The following is a 25520-nucleotide window of genomic DNA, read 5'->3' on the forward strand; positions in this document are numbered from 1 at the left end:
AGAGTAGAGATTCCCTGGGGTCTGGGGGAGGGGGGCTACCAGCTTCCCAGCCCCCCAGCCCCTGGCCAGCCCCTGGCCAGCCCTGTGCTTGGCTTCTATTACAGTCCTCTTTCCTTCCTAGGAACTCCAAACTTTGAGCCATCTGTCATAAAATTAACACTCCTGTTTGATTCATCTACTGACCCCAGGGGAACTGTCCTTTACTTACTCAGGATTTTAGCCTAAGATTCTATGTTATTTTTCACAACATTTCCACTGTCCTAATTTTGACGATTTCACGTGTGCATAAATAATCCTTACAACAGAAAGATTTTTTCCTCCCATGGTGTGCCTCTTGTCATCAGATGGAGTGTTTTTTTTAAGAAACACACTCTGGAGCTTGTGTGAGGCTTTAAAAAGAAAATTAGATATAACGTGGCTTTGAAGATAAAAGTGAGATTTAACAAAACAAAAGGGACCAATGTGGTGGAGAATAAAGGGAGGAAATATTGCCTGAGAGAGTATTTAAGGATTGTTTCCTTAAACAGATTTTTTCAATATCCTTGTTATTTCCCAACTAGAGTATTATATCCCCTCCCCTTTCTGAGTATTAAATTCCTTCATGTCTCTCAGCACACGAGCAGAACTTAAAACCTTCGTACAATCATTCCCTGACCACCTCAACACGAAGCCCAAGCAGCTTTCATTTAAATTCCAGGTGCCCTAGAAAACTCTTCCTGTACATTAACTTCTCTCACACTATTATTTGTATCTTCACAGAAGTCCTTTAACACACAGTGTATATTGAGCTCACGGAAGTGTAATAGTGTAATCTGCTTAGGAAGAGGAGGTTCCGGTTTCCCTGGAAGGTTCCAGGTTTCCTCCACCTATGGGAGGGCCCAGCTGAGGGGCAAAAGAAAACTAGAAAGGTCTGGGGAGAGGAATCCCTGGAGAAGACCTGGAGGAAGTACATGGAACAGAAAGACAAGTAAAGAAAAGGCTGTGCTTGCTTCTCAACTTTGGATTTGCACTAGGGACTTGGGAGACATGGAAGGAGACGTGGAGTTGAGACAAGTAGAGACACTTGAAAGAGTTGATTCATTAGGAAACTATTATCCTTTCTTCTCTGTACTGCACACTAATTCTGTGAAAGATCTTTTCTATCAAATGTCTTACATGCTAAGAATCTGCATTGTCTTTATGTAAAAGATGGCAGAGCCCATTCAGAGCACGCAGGTTTGGGGGTCTTGGGATACCCCTCAGTCTGCCTGCTAATAGAAGGAAGACTAGGGTATTACACACCTTTTACCTCCCCTTTAAACACATGTATAAGGATAGAGTAATTTATAAAACAAATGGGGAAAAGGAGGGTAATGTAGTCTTGGTGAAAAGAAAAAAAAAGTGCTTTTTTTTTTAAAGATTTATTTATCTATGCATACAAGAGTTGGGGTGCAGGCCAGAAATGCGGGGGTGAGAGGATTCACCAGATACAGAGTGGGCAGCAGATGTACTGAAATACACTGCTGAGGGGAGCAATGGGAGAGATCTACTGCACCATGTAGGTCACCTCCCTGGCCAGGGATCAAACCTGTGCCGCAGTGGCTGGTGATAGCATCATAGTGCTGCATCTTAACCCCTAGCGCCACCAGGGAGTTCCCGGTGCTTTTTTTTGTTTGTTTGTTTGTTTGTTTGTTTTGTTTTTGTTTTTTATAAAGGGATATCATTGCTAGGTATACATCTCACAAGAATAGGCATAAGCTGTCCTGGAATCATAGGGCATAACAAGGGAAATAAACCTTGCTTCCTTTTGTTGTGCAAAGATGAATGTGGAGTCTTAGGGGTGGTGAGAAATAGGAACCTATCACAAAATCTCAAGCCTGAACCAGAATTTTAGTTGTTTTTTTTTTTCACTCTTTAATTAGCATTCCTTCCATTCTACATCACCATTATTATAATTATTACTGGTATCATTATTGTACTTCATTAAGTATCTATAAAACCAACTATATTTTATTAGAACCCTAAAATCTGTTCACATGTGACCAGACATTATTGTTTGCTACTCATTTCACATTCTTTCCTCCTCATCAGCTAAGGGGCACTTCAAGATGCATTGTCTGCTCCAGAACAGCCTTTGCATTTCTCAGCGCCACTTCTTAGTGGTACTTCCCAAGCTCTCATTAGGAAGCCATGCGGTTGTATTAGAGACTGGGTACAAATTCTGTAGAAAATTGAAATTTTTTTTGAATAATTCATTTTACTCAAACATAAAACACAATTTTTAAATTGACTCTTAACAGTTCTCACTCCTTTTGTAGAGGCCATTGTAATATCCACATACTTTCAATAAATTGAGTGAAATTGTTAATTATACATTTAATACCCTTTAACACAATCAGTTTGTTGTTGCAACAATTTACAACAGTAAACAATTTAATGGAAGATATTATTATCCAGAGAATAAAATTCATCTGCAAATACTACAGTTTGGAGGCTCAAGCTCCAGAAGTCCTGTGATTTTCTGCAAGCATGGTGTTACACAATAAATAGTGTGATAGCATTGTAAAAGAAATCAATTAGAGTTATGCAATCTTCTCTTTTTTTCTGGTTCCTATTATGTTTTTGCTGTATCTTGTCCTTGGAGGCAACATATTGTAAAATGTTTTGGAAAGAGTTCTTCCCTGGTCTAGTGGGTAAAAGAGAAAAATCCGCCACATAGACCTGAAGTCTGTGAAGCAGAAATCACCCCCACTAATGACCAAGGAGTCAGATAAAGAATATTCAAACAGACTTTGCATCTCCACAGGGTATTATTTAGAAGCCACTCAGCATTGGACCTCCCTGGTAGCCTAGGGGTTAAGTCTCAGCATTATCACCACTCTAGCCTGAGTTTGATCCCCAGCCAGGGAGCTACCACATGGCACAGCCGACCTCTCCTGTCTAACCTGCTGCTCCTCTCAGCAGCGTATCTCAGTAAAATCTCCTGTTCTGCTCTCCTCTCTGTGTCTGGTGAATCCTCTCACCCCCTGTACCTCTGGCCAGTTCTTTGATGCAAAAAAAAAAAAAAAAAGAAAGAAAAGAAAAAAGAAATCACCCAGCACTCTCCTCCCTCTGTGCAGAGATAGCATCAACACATCCTTAAGTCAAATTAACTTAGGACCAGAAGCCACCCTGAAGAATACTTACATTTTTGACTCCAATGACACAACATTCCTATGTAAATTAAATGTGTGATTGTTGGAATAGTTCTCACACCAAGCAAAATCTGTGGGACTACTTTCTGGGTTTGAATCCTTACTTTGATTCACAAATAAACATTTTTTCTCCTAAATAAACATTTTTTCCAGTTAACAATGGTTTTAAAGTCCATTTTTTTAAACAAACCTGGTGTTTTGCTGACATAGTTCTACCTCCAAATCTGAGTCCAAAGTACTTTTATAGACTTTTACCTGACATCGATCCCTGGGTCTTGTTTTTACTGATAAAACTGATGAGGTTTGTGGTCGGATGTGAATTATTCACCACACATTTTGTGGTTTCTCTGTTGTGCACTGTGTCAGAAACAAAGATGGCAAAATTTTAATTTCTGTTCTCTTGCTGCTTACCAAACTTACAAGTATACAGGAGATATTGCCCTAAACAAATCTACAGCTGAAAAATTAATTCTTCCTTCTCTTAAAAGGCAGCTACTGATAATAATGACTTAGTGAAAACTTGTGGTTACTAGAGTGATACCTTGCTATTCAAATGGGATCTCAAAGACCAGCAACACCTGCCACAACTGAAAACTTGTCAAAAACACAGAATCTCAAACCACTTCAGAGCTACTGATACAGAATATGCATTTTAACAAGGTCCCAAGGGGACTCCTATACACATTGAAATTTGAAAGCACTGTTCTAACAGACCCACTCAGTTCTGCTCCCTCTGTCTGACTGGATGCTTACCAAATGTCAGTTGTGTTTTTTTCCCCATATGCACAACTGTTTAAATCATTTTGTGTTTCCATGTGTTCTTGTCATTCAGCAGGATGAAATGAATACAAAAGGAGGTAGTGACAGCTTTATGCACAAAATCAAATACTTTCTCAAGTTTCAATAAATGTGAAATGCTGCTATAATTGTCACTGAATTGTTTTTAGGCAAAGCAATTAATTACTTAAGGAAAGGGGAAAACTAAAATCTGGAGGGACTGAATTTTGATTGCTTCTTACACATAAGTCCCCACATTAATTTAAATATACAAGAAAAAGCCCCACAGGAAATCATATATGTTACAAAAAACAGTTTGAATTTCTGTCCTGCATAATAAGATTAGTGAACATTTCCCTTGCATGTATATAGTTTAAATAAAGCCTCAGTGGGGCCAGATCTCAGTAGCCCTTTAGGACAAAATAGTTAATTATCCCAATCTTGTTTACATAATTTTTCACACATGCATAGTAGGCAGTAATGAAATGACTGCTCAGTGGGGGTATGAAGTTCATGAAACATAGTGTTGGACCATTGGAAAGAGTGCAAACCAGTCCTGTGTAATTCATTCTTTCAACAGATAAGCCTGAAGAGTCTCCCAGACTCTTGATGGATGCTAGAGACACAATTATCTACTTACAGAAATGCCTATGACAGGGAGCTACGATGTTGCCGGTTTACTTACTTTCATTGAAGCTCAAGCTTCTGCTCCCTATACACAATCTTATCTACTACATAGAATTTTGATGAAGGTTAAATGAGATATGTTGAGAGTCTAGAAGCTCAATAAATCTAATCCTCCTCTTTACCTTTGTCAGATATACAATGGAAATCACTGGAGTTTTTGGAGCCAAGGACTTCCTTGATCAGAGGTGTTATTCACAAAATCAATTCAGCTTAGAGATTCACTGGTCTAGTTAGGATGGGCCTCCCTTCGTGGAGCAAGGGGTTAAGCACAGCACTGTGAAGCTATCCGCAGCCTCTGCAGCACAACTTTGATCCCTGCCTGGCCAGGGAGCCACGCACATGGCACAGCAGACCTCTCCTGCCTCTCCCGCTGCTCCCCTATGCAGTGTATTTAAGTCAGTCTCTCCCCGCTACACACATACACCTCTGGCCTATACCCCAGTTTTCTTGTATGAATAAATAAATAAATCTTTGGGGGAAAAAAAGGTGATAGAGGAGACAATGTACAACAAAAAATCACCTTTCCCACCAAGAAGTTTCCTGACTAATATATTTCATTCTTCCAGAAGCATGGTCCCCATGTAATCACCTAAATAGATAAATTCCTGACTTGTAATTCTCAAGCAAACAAAACACAAGTAAAAGCTCTGGAGTGTTCCTTGCACCTGGAAAGTCATGAAAGTCACCTCTTCTTTATGATTTTTTGAGAGAAATATTTTCTAAAAATTAGACATGTGACGCAGACAAAGCCCTATAAACTGTAGTCATACCTAAACAAAGTTCATTCCTTCCCAGGAAATCCAGAGCCCACATGGATATTTAACCCAAGTGACACTTTCAAGACCACCACACTGGACTCCCCCTCCACCCTTTGTCCCCACAGTCTGCTGTTACCAACAATGCCCATCTAGAGTCTCAACCTAGAATTAATTCTCATATTTTTACAAGTCTTCCCTCTGTTTAATGGTTTTTATCTGACATTTATAATAATCATCTTCTGGTTTTATTTGTAGTCATTAGAAAAGGAAGATATTTGCTTCAGTTGAACCAAGTTGCATAATATTTGAGCGCTATTTTGGAAAAACCATGTATGCTATAGTTCTGAGAATTTGAAGGAATTCATAAGGTAACAAGATCAGCCTTTATGTTCTTCAAGATTTTTTTTCCTTTAACTGTAGAAAGACTGAGTTCAACTTATAAAACATCTGTGATGCAAACTGCCCTGAGGGCCCTTGACCATACGCTCTTTAAATCCAGCCATTTCTTCTACGACCCCACAGTTCCCCTAAAAACCACTTAGTGTATTTTTCCTCCAGTCTCGGAGCAGATCCATGGTTAACTTTTATGTCTATCCCCAAGTATTCAACAGGCTCAGGAAATAGATGAACTCAAAAGCAGAATACTCATAGGACTCTATTAGTTACAATTAAGTAATTAAATCAAAAATGTTGGCCCCAGTGTGTATTAGGAAGAGAAGCAAAGTTCTAGAAGGGTGCCTGTCTAACAACCTGGATGCGATCCCAGACTTAATAAAAATACATTGTAAACCAGGGAAACATCACTTAAGTCTTTCAAAATTCAGCACAATGGCAATATTGGCAACTACCACAAAGAGGTCTTTGAGGCAAAATGTGTCATTCCAGGCACACTGTATGTTCCAAATAAAAGACACTGATTTTGATTATTCAGTTGTTAACAGTTGTTAACCATTTACTAGCCTAATTTTCCTATTTTATTTTAATCCTAATCTCTGATGAAGAAACAATAAGTGGCTGATCCCTCTACCACAAGGTCAGTGGTACAGGATATTTCCACTGTGATGCTCTGCTTACATCATTTATTCATGTTTTCTCCTCTTATTCATTTATAAAATATCTGAGCACCTGTTAAATAGTTAGCACTGTGCCATCTGCTATAGTATTAATAGAAAAAAAATTTCCAGTATACAATATATGGCTGGAAAACTAGCAAAAATGACATAAGTTCCTGAAAAGAGGAATCTGTGGTCTATTTCATATATACAAACTCAGACTGCTATAGGTGAAGTTTACATTAAAGCAAATATAACCTGCAGTCTCTGTATGTGACCTAAGTGCATTTGCTCCAGCAGTATTCTCTTAAGCCAGAAAAGTCAGAAGCAACTGCTACATGTACAGGATTTGGCACAAGGAGGTGACAGATGAAGGTGCAAATATTACTATCAAAATTTTTAGTAGGTTCCAAGATAGGTTTCTCAATTGACATAAAATGCCAAAACATATAATGAAATGAAAGATGAAAGGTTTGCTCCATTTGTGTTTCAAGCAGTCAGATGGTTGGAATAATAAACACATCTCAAATTAAATACATATCATACTTTATAAAATGAATATTTAAGTGATAGTACATCCTGTAGTTAATATAAATTGTAATTTCATTGCAGTTATTTTCCAATTAAAAATCAATAACAGAGTAAAATTAACAAAAGTATAACGTGAATATTTATGCTAATAAAATTACATATAGGGAAAATTTCATCAATGCAATTTTAGGAAATAATCCTAACTAACATGTGTACTTAATTTTTCCCTTTATTTTAGTATTAATATGGTTCTATTAAAATCAGTAAATATTTTAACATTCAGCTCCACACTTGTATCTGCACATGTTATCTATTCATTCTCCACTCGATAGCAAATCACCCAAGTGAAAATATACTGCAAAATTCTGTGCAATTTGAATGTAAATTAAATCAATACAATAACTTAGAAGAGTTTGCCCTTGGAAAGGGAGCAAGTTCAGGCAGCTGCTTAGGATCCTTATTTTGTTTAGTCCATCTCCAGTAGTACAACTATACTTAGGGCATCTATTGCAATCACATTTTCAAATATAAAGCAGCCCAGGGGAAGAAGAACTTAGAACCAAAAGATGAATGTATTCCGAAAACTAAGCAGGGGATATCAGGACTCTCTAAATCCAGTCAAAATAATACACCTTGTCACATAAAAATAATGGAATTCAGCTGTGGAACTAGATAGGAAATACTACTGTTTGTGCCAATCATTTGTCATGTAACTAACAATGAGTATGATTATTGTTGAAAAAAGTACTTTGTAGCTAAAAAAAGACTTTTTTCAGAATATTCCACTGGATAATTCTAAAAGATAAAGCTATTATCTGATGAGCTTCTCTCCAATTTCTATAAGCTTTTTATGATGAAAATGAAACCCAAAAAGAAAATGGATCAAATTTCCTAATGTGAAGTAGAAATTGAACTGTTTTTTGAAAACATTTTCATATAGATCACATCTAAGACTTAGCAATATTACTAATTAAGTAATGTTTACCTTAGCTTTGGAAAATATAGCATACAATTTGTGAATAGTGTTATAATTAATCCACTTCACAGACATTTAAGTCTATGGGCATACACCAGAGGCTCCCAAAGCCTAGAGGCGCCCTGTGAGGACAGGAGATTTAGGGGTGTTAAAATCCCTTAGCAAATAGTGGCAGTCACTTCTTTATATAGAGTCTAAGTAAGGCTGCAAAATACACTGATACTCAGTACTGCTATTAGCCAGACCATGGGGCAAGGAAGGCTTTGGGGTTACAGTGGTGCAGAAAACACTTACCTCCAAACATGTATTGGAAATGGGGGTACATGTAAACAAAGGACAGGTGTACAACGTATCCAGAGATACACTCATACCTAGAGAATGAGTCCTGGTTGCAAAGAAGAGAAAGTTCTTAATTCTGCCCAAAACAAGGTCAAATTTTCACAAAAAACGATACTTGAACTAACAAAAGGAGACAGCAAAGACTCTTATTCTTACTTCAAAATTATGCAGTCTATGGGGATACACTAGAGACTCCCAAAGCCTAGATATGCCCCATGAGGACAGGGCCTTTTAAGGGTGTTAAATTCCCTTAGCAAATAGTGGCAGTCACTTCTTTATATGGAGTCTAAGTAAGGCTGCAAAATACACTGGCAGGCATCACCTCCTGGTTGGACACACTTAGGGACCATGTGCAAACATCCCAGCCTGTGCAACACGCTCATGTGCTGGGGCCTGAGCACAAGGGAGATTCTGACTGACAGAATCAAAACCCAATTAGGTCTGGGTCTCTACCTGGGCGAGATAAAATGGGAAAATGATAAAATGATAAAATTGATAAAATGGATTTTGGATCCTATCTTTCTCCCAACTAATTATTCATGTTCTTTCTCCATCTACCTATATACCAATAGTGCTCCCCTTCTAACCACTTTCTTCTTCAGAATTAGAATTTCTCTCTCCATTTTTCATGGTCTTAGCAGTAACCTTGAAAAATTCCAGGAGGTGTGAGAGAATGAAACCATCCTTGAGACAGTTTTATTCTCTGTGTGATAGAAAAGACAGCCAAGTCATAACAATGAGGCCAGAAAACAAGTTGAAATATTTTGGGAGAATTGACTTTCAGGATAAAGGAAATTAGAGATCTCAGGCAAAAATGTGCCAGAGCAGGTGCCAAAGTCAGATGGATTTGAGTAATCAAAGCCAAAGACAGACAGCCCTGGTAAGAAAGAATTTAAGCAAAAGAAAAGAGCATACATATGAAAGCTTAGGTCTGCAGACTAAATTGTGGCCTTTTAAAAGCAGGGGATCTGTTACAAAGCCCTCCTTAACACAGACTTAAGACACTGGTTAATCCAATAAACTACTGTGTTAATGATGGGTATTTTGCTTAGAAATAAATATAGTATCCTATATCCTATGTTTACCCTCTATGTAACATTTATTGTGCTAATTTCAGGCACGAAGGCCAGCATAGGTGAAGCAATTTCTGAGTAAAGGAAATTTTCCTCCACCCTTAAGAATCACATCCAGGGCCTCCCTGGTGGCACAGGGGTTAAAGACAGAGCTATCAAGCTACTGCCAGCCACTGCAACATAAGTTCAATTCCCCGCAGCCCCCACCAGGGAGGTGACACACATGGCACAACAGACCTCTCCTGCCTTACCTGCTGCTCCCCTCAGCATGTATTTCAGTCAATCCGTCTGTTCTGTTCCCCACTCTGTCTCTGGTGAACCCTCTTACCCCCTGTACCTCTGGCCTGTACCCCAGTTACTGTATGCATAAAGAAATAAATCTTTTTAAAAAAAGTGGAGGGAGAATCACATCCATACAACTTAGGTTGGAAAATAACAGTTCTCATTCATGTCAAATTCCCCAAAAGCCATTCAATCTGTGTAGGTAGATGGGAGGAGTAAGAGGGTAGAGTGTGCAGTAAACATCATCCAATGTTGATTAAAAACACACTAAGTAAATTGACTAAGAGAAGAGCAAGAAGTCTACATAGGCCACATGGAAACTCTTTTCTCTCCTGGTTCTGTTTTCATGTAACCAGTCCCCAGAAGTGATATTCAATTAACAATCAGGATGAGGAGAAATAATGCTACCTACACAAATTATGAACAAACAGATCTATCCAACCCAATGCCATCTATGTAAACTCCCAGTGCCTGATAGGTGCTATATAAATGTGGTCTCCTCAATGCTTAATTTTATCTGTATGTTCCATAAAACAAGGTGTTCTTCTTAAACAACACACTTCATGAGTAATGAGAAGCATCCTCAAACCTGTCATGTACAGTAATAGAAAGTTTTGCTGGTAACTCTCCACTTCTCTCTATGTACATGAGAAATGCACTACACAACTTAGGTGTCATTCAAGAGCCCCTGTGCAGATGCTTCAGTCCACTGGACTCTTCATGATGTATTTTGTCCTTTAAGCCCAGATAACAGGTTCATCTGAAGATGTTGAAGATTAGATACGGCACTCACTCACTGGAGTTTGTTTCAGAAATAGTACACATTTAATGAGTTAAGGGGACTGAACATGCCCTAAATGTGAAGAGATGCCAAACCTTATTTTAGTCCCTTCCTATGTCACACTTGAACACAAGCATTTTCACATCCAATATTTTTAAATATTTATTTATTTATTTATGCATACAAATGCTGAGGTACAGGTCAGAGATGTGAGGAAGGTGGGGCGGGGGGTGAGAGGATTTACCAGAGACAGAGCGGAGAACAGAACAGGCAGACTGACTGAAATACACTGCTGAGGGGAGCAGTGGGCGAGACAGGAGAGGTCTGCTGCACCATGTGGGTTTCTCCCTGGCCAGCCAGGGATGGAACTCGTGCTGCAGAGGCTGTGGATTGTGTCATAGTGCAGTGCTTAACCCCTTGTGCCACCAGGGAGGCCCTCCACATCCAGTATTTTTACACAGAAAAAAAAAAAAAACTAGATTAAAGTGAACATTTTAAATTACCTATTGTCTGTTAGTGGAAAAGTATCACTTTCAAATTTTATCTTTTTTTCCTGTGGTATTTGTTTAATAATAGTTTCAAGTAGTTCTTTAAAGAGAGAACATCTATGATTGTGAAATACAGATATTGAATTCAGCTCAGAAGAAAATAGGTTTTCTCTCACCCAGTTGCCTTTTCAAATTACCACCTTTCTTCTCCACCCCACAGGAGAAGAACACCTCCACTGTTCTGCTCATGGAACCAGCCTTACACCATTAAGATATAAGAAAGTAGGTTCTGCTTCCATTATATCTGGTGATGGAATAATTTTATCTGCTAGAAAAAGTCAGTGTTCCAAGTTTTTGTCTTGACCAAGAAATCAGCACAGTGAGCATTATTCACAATGGCCAGAACATGAAAAACATAAATTCCCGTTGACAGATGATTGAACAAAAATGTTGCGGTATAGACACTCAAAGGAATACTACTCAGCTATTTACAGATATGAAACCTTGTCTCCTGCAGCAACATGGGTGGAGCTCAAGGTAGTTAAGCTAAATAAGATAAGTCATAAGGAGAAAGATAATTGCCAGGTGATTTTACTCACATGCAGAATATAAATAAACAAGGCATACTAACTAACAAAACACAATGAAAATAGCTCTTAGGCTCTCAGAAAAATTAGGTCATTACTAGGGGGGATGGGGAATGGAGTAGAAGGAAAGGGTAAAAAGGGGTCAATTTGGGGCCTCCCTGGTAGCACAAGGGGTTAAGTCACATCACTATGAAGCTATCTGCAGCCACTGCAGCACAAGTTCGATCCCCAGCTGGCCAGGGAGTTAACCCAGATGGCACAGCAGACCTCTCCTGTCTTTCCTGCTGCTCCCCTCAGCAGTGTATTTCAGTCAATCCTCCTGTTCTCTTCACCTCTCTGTCTCTGGTGAATCCTCTCACCCCTCTGGCCTGCACCCCATTTCTTATATGCATAAATATATAAATCTTTAAAAAAACAAATAAAAGGAGGTAAATTTGATAGTGGGAATGGCACTAGAATTTTCATGGTGGTTATCATGTGTCATAGACATTGAGATACAAAACTGTACTCCTAAAACATATATGTATGGTAAACCAATGATAAATCAATGTTTTTTGTTTTGTTTTGTTTTTTAAGAATTATTTATTGGCAGACCGGGCGTGCAGGGGAGCGCATCCCCGGCACCGGCATTTTGCAGCAGGGACCTTTCTTGCTGGAGACAGTGTGAACCCAGCAGAAGGCTCACCAAGGAGACAGAGGTAAGCTGTGAGGCTTGCCCATGCTGGGCGCCTTCTAGCCTGCAGTTCCAGCCCAGAGGGGAGCAGCACCCACCTCTGGGGCAGACCAGGCGTGCAGGGGAGCGCGTCCCCTGCACTGGCATTTTGCAGCAGGGACCTTTCTTGCTGGAGACTGTGTGAACCCAGCAGAAGGCTCACCGAGGAGACAGAGCAGGGACATTTCTTTGATGGAGACTTGTGAACCCAGCAGAAGTTCCCCAGAGGAGCCAGTGGTGAGCTGGGAGGTTGCCCAAGATGCCGGCCAGTACCAGCAACACAGTGTCACAAGGAATACGGCAAATTAGAAAACAGGCAGTAGGGAGTAGAAAAACCACATGCAACCCAGCAACTCCTCAGCAAAAAAGCACACCGCAAAAAGAAAACCATCTACCAGATTGCAACAACAGTAACTTGGAAGAACTTCTGAGACTTCCAGATAGAGAAGTTAAAATTGCTGTGATTAAAAAACGGACAGAAGTCATAAAGGAAAACAATGATAAGAGGAAAATAATTAATGACCAGAAGAATGAAATTGAGTCCCTAAAGAGGGAAGTAAAAGAAATGCAGGAGATCAAAGAATTAATGGAGACGCTAAAGAACTATGGGAAAAGCAATGAAAGCAGAATAGATGAAATGGAAGAACGAATAAGTACTCTTGAAGACACAGAAATAAAAAGAACTAAAACAGAAAAGGAAGGAGAAGTATGAAGGAAAAAGACCGAAGAAAGACTTCGGGAACTATCTGACTCCATGAGGAAAGGAAATATAAGAGTTATAGGAATCCTAGAAGGAGAGGAGAGAGATGTAGGAACAGAGAAAATATTCATGGATATAATTGAAGAGAACTTCCCAAACGCGAAGAAGGATCTGAAAATTAATATACAAGAAGCAAGAACAACACCAAACTTCCATGACGAAAGGAAAAATACAGCAAGACACATAATAGTAAAGCTCCCAAGAATCCAAGACAAGGAAAAAATAATGAAACTAACAAGAGGGAAGAAACAGATAACATTCAAAGGGAAACCAATCAGACTGACATCAGACTTCTCTGAAGAAACACTACGGGCAAGGAGAGAGTGGAGGGACATAGTCAACAGACTCCAAGAAAACAGATGCCAACCAAGAATACTCTATCCCGCAAAGCTCTCCTTCCTCTTTGAAGAAAGAATATGGACCTTCCCAGACAAACAGAAACTCCGGAATTTTATTACGACTAAACCCCCACTTCAAAAAATACTACAAGGAGTCCTAAAGCCAGAACTTCAAAGGGACGAATAACAACAAAAGAAGGCCAAAGAAAGTTATTAAAAGAATAAATAAATAAAATCAAAGGAAAGACAAACACAATGGCAAATACAGATGCTAACATATCAATACTATCTCTAAATGTAAATGGACTAAACTCTCCAATAAAAAGACACAGAGTTTCAGGCTGGATTAAGAAACAAAACCCAACCTTTTGCTGTCTCCAGGAAACACATTTAGCTGCAAAAGATAAAAATAGACTCAAAGTTAAAGGATGGAAAACAATTCTACAAGCAAATGGACCAAAAAAGAAGGCAGGAACAGCTATACTCATATCATATAAAACAGATTTCAAACTTAAAAAGATAAAAAGAGACCCCAGTGGTCATTACATTATGATCAAGGGGACAATACTTCAAGAAGAAATAACACTCATTAACATATATTCACCAAACGAAGGAGCACCAAAATATATCAGACAACTATTGGCATCTCTGTAAACAGACATCAGAGAAAACACATACGTAGTGGGAGACTTCAACACACCACTATCAACAATGGATAGATCAACAAGACAAAAAATAAGTAAAGACACTAAAGCTCCAAATAAGGATCTAGAGTGCTTGGGCTTAACAGACATATATAGAACACTAAACCCAAAAAAATCTGAGTATACATTTTTCTCAAGCGCACACGGATCATTCTCTAGGATCGATCATATACTGGGGCACAAGACAAACATCAACAGATACACCAAGACTGAAATCATACCAACCATCTTTTCTGACCATGAAGTCATCAAACTAGAAATAAACCATAAAAAGAAGGCAAGGTACTCTCCTACCTCATGGAGATTGAAACCCACACTACTGGAAGTCTAATGGACTAACGAGGAGATAAAAGAAGAAATTAAAAAATTCTTTGAATTGAATGACAAGGAGGACACCAATTTCCTAAATGTATGGGATGCAGCAAAAGCAGTGATAAGAGGAAAATATATAGCAATAGATGCTCACATCAAGAAACAAGAAAGAACTCAAAGAAACAACCTAATCTCGAAGCTCAAAGATCTAGAAAAAGAACAACAAAAAAACCCCAAAACCAGTAGAAGAAAAGAAATAATAAAAATCAAAGCAGAAATAAATGAAATCGAAACTAAAAAAACAATCCAAAAGATCAATGAAACCAAGAGCTGGTTCTTCGAAAAAATAAATAAAATAGATAAACCCCTAGCCAGGCTCACAAGTGCAAAAAGGGAGAAAGCACAAATAAATAGGATAATAAATGAAAGAGGAGAAATCACAACGGACACAGCAGAAATCAAAAGAATAATTAATAACTACTATGAACAGTTATATGGAAACAAGTTCAACAATCTAGAGGAGATGGACAAATTCCTACAACTCTACAATCACCCAAAGCTAGATAAAGAAGAAATAGAACACCTAAACAGACCAATTACAATTAGCGAAATTGAAATGGTAATTAAAAACCTCCCCAAAAACAAAAGCCCAGGACCTGATGGATTTACAAATGAATTCTACCAAACATTCAGAGACGAATTGGTGCCTATCCTTCACAAACTCTTCCAAAAAATTGAGAAGGAAGGTATAATACCTAACACGTTCTATGAAGCCAACATTATACTAATACCAAAACCGAACAAGGACAACACAAAAAAAGAAAACTATAGGCCAATCTCCCTAATGAACACTGATGCAAAAATCCTCAATAAAATTTTAGCTATCAGAATCCAACAGTGTATCCATAAGGTAATTCACCACGACCAAGTAGGATTCATTCCAGGTACACAAGGATGTTTTAACATCCGAAAATCAATCAACGTTATCCAACACATCAACAAAAAGAAATATAAAAACCATATGATAATATCAATAGATGCTGAGAAAGCTTTCGACAAAGTGCAACACCCATTCATGATAAAAGCCCTTGAAATTCTTGGGATACAAGGAACGTACCTCAACATCATAAAGGCCATATATGACAAGCCAACAGCCAGTATCATTCGCAATGGTGAAAAGCTGAAAGCAATTCCATTAAGATCTGGAACAAGACAAGGATGTCCACTTTCACCACTGCTTTTCAATATAATACTGGAAGTCCTAGCCAGAGCAATAAGACAAGAGAAAGACATCCAAGGAATCCAAATAGGAAAAGAAGAAGTCAAACTATCACTCTTTGCAGATGATATGATAATATACATAGAGAACCCCAAAAACTCCACAGAAAAACTAATTCAACTCATCAATCATTTCAGTAAAGTGGCAGGATACAAAATCAACACGTAAAAGTCAGTAGCCATACTATATACAAACAATAAATCTGAAGAAGAAGAAATAAAAAAAAATCCCTTTTATTATTGAAACAAAAAAAATCAAATATTTGGGAATAAATCTAACAAAAGAGGTAAAGGACCTATACAAAGAAAACTATAAAACACTGTTAAAAGAAATAGAAGAAGACACAAAGAAATGGAAAAACATCCCCTGCTCATGGATTGGGAGAATAAACATTATTGAAATGGCCATCCTACCAAAAGCAATATACAGATTCAATGCTATTCCAATCAAAATTTCAATGTCATTCTTCAAAGAAATAGAACAATTCTTGATGAAATTCATATGGAATCACAAAAAACCCCGAATAGCCAAAGCTCTCCTGAAAAAAAAAAAGAAGGGAATGGAGGCATCATACTCCCAGACTTCAAACTCTACTGCAAAGCCATAATCATCAAAACTGCATGGTATTGGAACAAGAACAGACATATAGACCAATGGTATCGAATAGAAAATCCAGAAATAAACCCACAGATTTATGGTCAACTAATCTTTGACAAAGGAGCAAAGACTATGCATTGGAGCAAAGAAAGTTTGTTCAATAAATGGTGTTGGGAAAACTGGGTCGCTACATGCAAAAGAATGAAGCTTGACCACTACCTCACACCATAGACAAAAATCAACTCAAAATGGATTAAAGAACTAGACATAAGACCTGAAACCATAAAATACATAGAAGGAAATATAGGCGAAACACTACGTGATTTGCATATCAAAGACATCTTTACAGACACATCACCCAAAGCAGTGATAGTGAAGGCAAAGATCAACAGCTGGGACTACATCAAATTAAAGAGCTTCTGCACAGCAAAAGAGACAATAACAAAAACAAAGAGAAACCCCACCAACTGGGAGAAAATTTTTGCACACAACACTAATGATAAAGGACTGAGCACAAAAATCTGCAAAGAGCTAATGAGACTCAACAACAACAAAGAAAATAATCCAGTCAAAAATGGACAGAGGAGCTAAAAAGAAACTTCTCTGAAGAGGAAATGCGAATGGCCAACAGGCATATGAAAAAATTTTCAACATCACTTGTAATCAGGGAAATGCAAATCAAAACTACAATGAGATACCATCTTACACCAGTGAGAATGGCACATATTAAAAAAACTAGCAACAACAAATGTTGGCGAGGGTGTGGAGAAAAAGGAACTCTTCTGCACTGTTGGTGGGAGTGCAAACTGTTCCAACCAGTATGGAGAGCTGTGTGGAGATTTCTGGACCTACTAAACATAGAGCTTCCACAGGATCCAGCAATTCCACTCCTAGGTATTTACCCAAAGAACACAGAAACATCAATTCCAAAGAACACCTGCACCCCTATGTTTATAGCAGCACTATTTACAATAGCTAAGCTTTGGAAACAGCCCAAATGCCCAAAAGTAGATGACTGGTTCAAGAAGATGTGGTACATATATACCATGGAATATTACTCAGCATTCAAAAAAGATAAACACATGCAATTTGCAGCAACATGGATGGCGCTGGAAGGGATCATGCTCAGTGAGATAAGCGAAAAAGAAAAAGAAAAATACCGGATGGTCTCACTCATAGCAGGAATATAGAATACTTAAATAAGGGACCAGGAAAATGAATAACTATAAGAAAGTGAAAATCAAAATCAACAAAAACTATGAACCAGAGACACTTTTTGGGGGGTGGGGGGCAGGAGGGGAGGGATTGGGGTCAGAATGCGGGGATTGCAATTGTATGGGGAATATAAAAATAAAATTTATTAATTAAAAAAAAGAATTATTTATTTATATAAGGACTGGGTACAGTCAGAAGTTGGGAGGTTGAGAGAATTCACCAGAGCCAGAGCAGAGAGCAGAACAGGCAGACTGACAAAGTGCACTGCTGAGGGGAGTAGCGGGCATGGCAGGAGAGGTCTGCACGCCATGTGGGACCCTTACCTGGAGGCCAGGGATCGAACCAGAGCTGCAGCTTTGCAGCCCAGCGCTCAACTGCTGAGCCACCAGGGGAGGCCAATGTTGTTGTTTTTTTGTTTTTGTTTTTGTTTTTGTTTTTGTTTTTGTTTTATTTAATAAAAGAAATCAGCACAGTGAAGATTGGTACTAATACTATGTGAGGGACACTGTGAGTTTTTAGTGCTATGTATTTGGTGTCCCAAAAGAAGTACAGCTTCTGAGAAACTACTTCCAGAACAATAATCCTGGGTGAGATTTCCATCCACTAATACATTCCACTGATGTAATGAAAATAAATGAAACTTCCACAGCAAAATTTTAGAATGGTTAGCTCCCTTAATTCTTCATTGAGTTATGCTTCTATCTAGAACCTCTCAATTAAATTCCATTTTTTACAGAAGTGGATAAAAGATGAGATTACAGTTACAACTTGTCTTTGTTCCATCTTTTTCCAAGAGGATTCACTAAATTTAGGGACTGAAAGGACACTGCAGAAATCTGTAATGGGACAGGGCTTTACCTCAATGATGTGAGATAAATTATACTACTGGCACTAGGACAAATTTACCAAGGCAGAGATGCCATAAAGTAAGGGCAGGAAAGGTTGTGGGAGAAAAACTGCATTTCCAGAGGGCACGGAGGTTCTGGATAACACCTGGGTTATCTGAGGAGAGTGTGATTCACAGCTGGCTAGAAAATAAAAATAGACTTTGAATCATAGTGGTTTGCCTTTATGCCCAAGTATAAAGACGTTAAATTTCATCACATATGATCAGCTCTTCCAATAATTACCACTCACTTTAGTAAGTCCTAGAATGTCTTGCTTGTTCCTCTTCCTTTCTCTACCAGATAATTCTTTTCATCTCTTACTTCCTTTAGAATGGATTGCATTATACTATGCCCAATAGAACCACCTTAAGAGGGTATATAATAAAACCTCCATCAAGAGTAATTAAAAGAACTGCATTTAAAAATTAATTGTAGGAAGATACCACAGCAAAACTTATGGTCTACCGGGGCTAGGCTGTGGTACAGAGATACAGATTTTCTGGGGTGGAAAATGTGTTCAGTTGGGTAGAGTTCTAAGAAATAATAACAAATAAACAGATGCAAAATGTGATATAAAAAACATACTGGGCCTCCCTGGTGGCACAGCGGTTGAGCGCTGGGTTGCGAAGCTGCCCGCACGCAGCCTCTACAGTGCCAGTTTGAACCCCGGCCGCTGGGTGTGGAAGCCACATGGCGGGCAGACCTCTCCTGCCGCCTGCTGCTCCCCTCAGCAGTGTACTTCATCAGTCTGCCTGCTCTGTTCTCCTTCTGGCTCTGGTGAATTCTCTCACCCTCCCACGCTTCTGATGATCCAGTGCTTGTATAAATAAATAAATAAATGTTAAAAAAAAGATAAATAAAAATAAACATACAGTTATTAAAAGAAGAAATAACAAATTACCAATTTTAAATGCTAACAAACATATCATCATACATTCTGGGAAATAACAATACACTTATCAATTTCCTGAAACTCTCTGTAGTCCTCTTCACTTCCTATAGTTTTCTGGCTGAATATTCCTGATCTTCTCTTCACAAGACAACATATTTTAATAATAGCTTTCCATAGAGAAAATGAAAAATAATTCAGCTCAATATGGTTAATTGTCATGTGTTTTTAAGTACTGGAAATTTTAAAAACTAATCTAAAATTAAGGCATGCACAAGAGTAATTCAAATGCATTCTAAATTGCTGTTGTGTTGAACAGAACTACATCATATGCAATCAACTCGCTCTTACACTACACATATTGATATATTGATAATATGTGTAGGAGTTTCATTATTAGAACTCTTGCTTCTTCAGATAATTTAATTATATTGGTAATTATTCTGCTGTTTTGTCTGGAAGTACCAGACTTCATCAGGAAAAAAATGTGTTGTATATACTAAAATGCATTTTTATTCTGTGATACATAAAATTAGCAGCTTCTCATAGAGGTATATGGGTATTCATAGAATTGCTACAAAGTTGGACCCTACAAACACAATTCCAAACTTATTTCTAAAATGTGTCCATATAAAAGCTAGATTATATCATAATTAGAAACAGTTCATATAGTGTTTGACTAAAAGCAGCAAGTTTCCATTTGAATAGTTGTCACTAAGAATTAAACGTACCAGTTACATTTTATACATGTGATAATTGGAGGGAAAATTCCATAGGGAAGCTTCAGTCCCATCAACTTTCAAACCTTTCTCTTACACTACCAAAAAGCTTCTGGTCCTAAGTCTCCTGGTCCATGTTTACGTCAAGATTTCAAATCTTGGACCTCCCTAGTGGCACAGGCAGAGTGCAGCGCTGTGAAGCTGTCCACAGACTCTGCAGTGCAGGTTCAATCCCCACCGGCCTCGGAGCAACCCACATGGAGAACAGACCTCTCCTGCCTCGCCCCCTCAGCAGTGTATTTTGTCAGTCTGCCTGTTCTGTTCCATACTCTGTCTCTGATGAATCCTCTCACCCTCTTGCACATCTGGCCTGTACCTCGGCTCTTGTATAAATAAAATAAATCTTAAAAAAAAAAAAAAAGATTTCAAATCTTTCCCCACCCTTTCTTGTCATGAATCCAGACATTATATCAGAATGGAATTATCCCTACAACGGAAGACCTTTTATATAGACATTTTTACCATTTCTGATCCTCGTTTCTTTCTTCCATGCATCTGTATTTCTATCTGACATCATTTTCCTTCTGCAAAAAGAACTTCCCTTGACATTTCTCAGCACAAGTCTACTGGTGATGAATTCTTTCACCTTTGGCTGTCTAAAGAAATCTTTACTTTTCCTTTATGTTTTAAAGATATGTCAATGGATAAAGAATTTGGGCTTGAGAGATTTTATGTTTCTTGTTTCTCTGTTCAACATTCTCTGACTTCTAGACTGCATTGTTTATCCTTCTTGTATACTTTACCCATTTGATGATTAGAAAATTTTCCCTGATTAACTCTACCACATTAATTTTCAAGTTTTTTTAAATTAATTTATTTGTTTGTTTGTTTATGTGTGTGTGTTTGTTTGTTTTTAAAAATATAGCTCCTCTAGGAGCAGTTCTGTGCATGTGTGTGTGTGTGTGTGTGTGTGTGTAGAAGAGCTGGAGTATAGGTCAGAAGTGCAGGGGGTGAAAGGCTTCACCAGAGATAGAGTAGGGTGGAAAAGAGGTGGATTTTGGGCTTCTCCAGTGGCACAGCAGGTTGAGCGCTGCACTGTGAAGCTATCAGCAACCTCTGCAGCTAGGTTTAATTCCCAGCAGGCCAGGGAGCAACTCACATGGAGCAGCAGACATCTCTTGTCTTGCCTGCTGCTCCCCTCAGCAGTGATTTCGGTCCATCTGCCCATTGTGCTCCATGCTCTGTCTCTGGTGAATCCTCTCACCCTCCCGCATGCCTCTGACCTGTACCCCAGCGCTTGTATAAATAAATAAATTACTGCTAAAGAGAGCAGTGGGTAAGACAGGAAAGGTCTGCTGTGCCATATATGGGTTAGCTCCCATGGCCACGGATCAAAGTCAGTGGTAGTCCTGAGACTTAAACCATAGGACACCTGGGGAGGCCCCAGGGACATGCATTTTAAATGTTGCTCCTCTTCTACACCAGTAAACTTCTGGTCATAAATATCTGTTCTCATTCTTTATTCCTCTGAATACTATATGATATGTCATTTTTCTTGTGGTTGATTTTAAGAATTTTTTTTCTTTGCCACTGGTTTGAGTAATTTGATTAAGATGTGTTTTGTTTTTCTCCTCCTTTACTGCCTTAGTACTTCTCAGATCCATAGGATCATGTGGTGAATCAAATTTGTAAAATGCTCAACCACTCTTTCTTCAAGTAATTTTTCTGGCTCCTTCAGGGGCTCCAATCATGTACATTAGACTACTTAAAGTTGTTCTGCAGTTCAATGAAGCATCTGCCTTTTAACCCTGCAGTATTTTTGCTTCTACATTTCATTTTGAATCATACCATGTGTCTTAGACTCACAAATCTTTTAACCCTCTTTAATATCGTCTCTAGTTATCCTTTCCCCACCCTTTCTTTTTTTTTATTATTTTAAGATTTTTTTTTTTATTTTATAGAGGCATGTTTATTTATTTGTTTATTTGTTTGTTTTGTTTACACATGCACTGGGTACAGCCAGAAGCACGGGAGGGTGAGAGAATTCACCAGAGCCAGAGCAGGGAGCAGAGCAGGCAGAAGGACCGGAGTACACTGCTGAGGGGAGCAGCGGGCGGCAGGAGAGGTCTGCGCGCCTCCCACCCTTTCTTGTCATGTTTCCTTCTACCTTCCTGAATAACTGGAATATATTTATAATTGTTATAATATCTATTTGAGCTAATTCCGTACATATTTTTTAAAATATAATTTATTTCCTCCAGTGTTATTGAGATATAGTTGACATACAGCACTTTATAGGTTTAATGTACAACACAGATGTACAACACAGGACTTACTTGTATATGATATCACAATAAGTTTAGTTAACACCCATCAACTCATGTAGATAGAAGAAAAGGGGTGGAATGTTATTTTTCTTGTCATGAAAACTCTTAGAATACACTCTCTTAGCAACTTGCAAATATACAGAAAGCAGTGTAAAATATAGTCATCATGTTCTCCACTTTATCCCTAGCACGTTACATACATACGTACTTAGCTTAGAAAATGATGTTAGGGCCTCCCCGGTGGCACAGCAGTTGAGCACCGGGTTGCGAAGCTGCCCGCAGCCTCTGCAGTGCTGGTTCGATCCCCGGCTGCTCCCCGGCCACCAGAGGAGGGTCCCACATGGCACGCAGACCTCTCCTGCCGCCCGCTGCTCCCCTCAGCAGTGTACTTGAGTCCTTCTGCCTGCTCTGCTCCCCGCTCTGGCTCTGGTGAATTCTCTCACCCTCCCGTGCTTCTGACTGTACCCAGTGCTTGTATAAATAAAATTAAAATAAATCTTAAAAAAAAGGATGTTAGTATCTTTTCATCACCTTTATTATATTCCCTACTCCCAGTGCCTCTGCTCCAGTTAACCACAAATTTAATATTTTTCTATGATTTTTATTTATTCCACATATGTTAAATCATACAGTATTAGTTTTTGTCAAATTTATCTTACTTAGATTAATTCCCCTTAGATCCACTCAAGTTGTTGCTAGAGGTGGGATGTCCTTTTTTATCCATTCATCCACTGATGCACACTTAAGTTGTTTCAATATCTTGGCTCTCATAAATAATAATGTTATGAACATGGAGGCACAGATATCTCTTCAATATGTTTTAATTTCCTTCAGGATACCCAGAAGTATGATTTTGGTAGTTCTATTTTTAATGATTTGAGAAATTTTATACTATTCCCATAGAGGTTGCATCAATTTAAAATTCTACTAACAAAGCACAAGGATTCCCTTTTCTGTACATTCTCACCAACATTAATCATCTCTTATCATTTTCATGATGGCCATTCTAACAGCGGTGCGGTGAATTTGTGTTATTTCTTAATTTCCTCATTATCAAATAACTGTTATCTCTCTTTGCATGCCTGGTAATCTTTTATTAGATGCTAAATATTGTGACTTTTACTTTGTTGATGCTGGCCATTTTTTTTCCTTTAAATTTTATTGAGTTTCTTTATGGACTGCAGTTACTTGAAACCCTTTGGTTTGTCAAGGTTCTTCTTTAAGACTAGTTAGGCTAAGCCACCAGAGTTTTTATTCCAGGGCTAATTTTGCTCTGTTACTCAGACATCTTGTTCTAAGTATTCTATTTGATGCTCAGTGTACTACAAGACACACCTCCCTCCCTGCCCCCCAACACACACACATTGGGTCTTAACAGTTATAGATAATAGAAGTATCTGGGGACAAGTTAACAATTGGGAAGATAACTGAGAAGGCATTTACAAACCAAAATAGGTGAGTGTGAACTGCTTATAAGTTTTGGTGCTCAAAAGTAAGATACTTTTGGCCATGTTTTTCAGTGAGAGAATGAGTTCATCTTTCCTGAAGAACTTATATATATATATTTTCTTATAATCTAATAACATCTTCCTGTTCTTCTTTACCAAAAAGTGATGAATCAAACTTGAAACCAAACTTTAATCTGACCTAGATTATTCTTTAGTTTATTCAAGAGCAGTGATTGAATGCTTACTATAAATCAAGTACTGTACTTGATCACTTTGATTATACGATTAAATAAGATTTAGTCTCTCCTCAAGAAACTGAGTCTCTTCTTTCACTTATATAATCAAAACATGTGAAATATTTGGATAGTCTTGACTCTGAGTGATTGCTTATGTAAATCTGTAGGTAGTTTCCATAGCCATGAGCCACACTGGTAGTTGTATCTTGTGTTGCTCAAATCCTCCTCATCTTGTCTTCTCCTCCATCACTTTTTACCAGCATACTGCACTAGTAGCTTCTTTCATAAGCCTGTGCTCAAAGAAGTATTTGCATATTTTTTGTCTCCACTTAGCATTCATCAAACTTCCTTTTAACTTTATTTATTAATGGTTGCCCTAAGATTTGTTCCTCCCCAAATATCCTGCAAAATGTGCTGCTAATTACTCTTTACCCTAGGAAAGCTTTAAAAAAAAAAAAAAACATAACCGGATCTCAATGAACATCAGTTTCATGATGTTATCCAAATTTTTCCTCATATGCATATATAGTTATTCAGCTATTATGTTCTGTCCCTTTTGCTAAAAAGAATAACATCCTGAATTTGACCTGAGATGAAAGAAATTCATGAATTTCCTTCCTTAGGGAAAAAATAATAAATGAAATAATATTAACACATTCCAGCTGCCGGGTGCAATTCAAGGGTACCACAGTATTTGGAAGCACTATCTTTAATTTCAGATTCTGAAAATCAGTGAACTAAGGTTTTCCTGATAACCAGACCATGAATGTTCTAGATCACCTTAGTTTCTCCCCTTCTTCCAATTCTTTCTTTTTTCTATTACAATTATGGGTAAATAAAGCTATCACACTTTCTTGATGGAATGTTTTATTTGTAATTAATTACAACTATTTTGACAAATAGGGCAGCACAAGCTCAGATTCATCTCAACCCTTTGGAACCTTCCCATGAGACTAACCAGATGCTCAGTTGCTTTGGAGATCTAGACTAAATCTAGCAAAGATCTTTTTTATCCTTTGCCCACTGTTTCATAGAAAAGTCAAAATACAAATCAAAATATTATGGAAAATGTTTTCCAAAATTCCATAACAAGTCAGAACATCATTACAATGAAGAATTAAGAACTTTACCAGACTGAACTTTGATTAATATTTAGGGACTTTCTATTTACTATATTTGTATTTATATTTATATATTTAATATACTTAATATTCAGGTTACTCTTGGAGATATTTGGCTATCCCTTGCAGTTTAGACTACTTATTTCTGATCCCACATAGAGCAAGCTTGGATAGTGAGGAAGACTACATTTTCCCATGCAATTGCTTCCCAAGTTTCAGAAAGCCAATAACAAAAAACTGAAGAAACCTCTGCCTCCAAACCACATAATGTCAAAAAAAAAAAAAACACCTAAAACTACTAGACGTGTGATACCAGATGGCAAGTGATGTCTTTATCTTAAAGTGGAGAGAAATCAAGGGAGAGTATATCAAAGGTTTCTTCTGACTCTATGATTTTTTCACATTATGTTCAAATGTTAACATTGAACTTAAAGGTTATACATTATACCACATCACAACCATTTGCTGCATG

The sequence above is a fragment of the Talpa europaea genome, assembly GCF_964194135.1.
Source record: "Talpa europaea genome assembly, chromosome: 12".
Taxonomy (NCBI): Eukaryota; Metazoa; Chordata; class Mammalia; order Eulipotyphla; family Talpidae; genus Talpa; species Talpa europaea.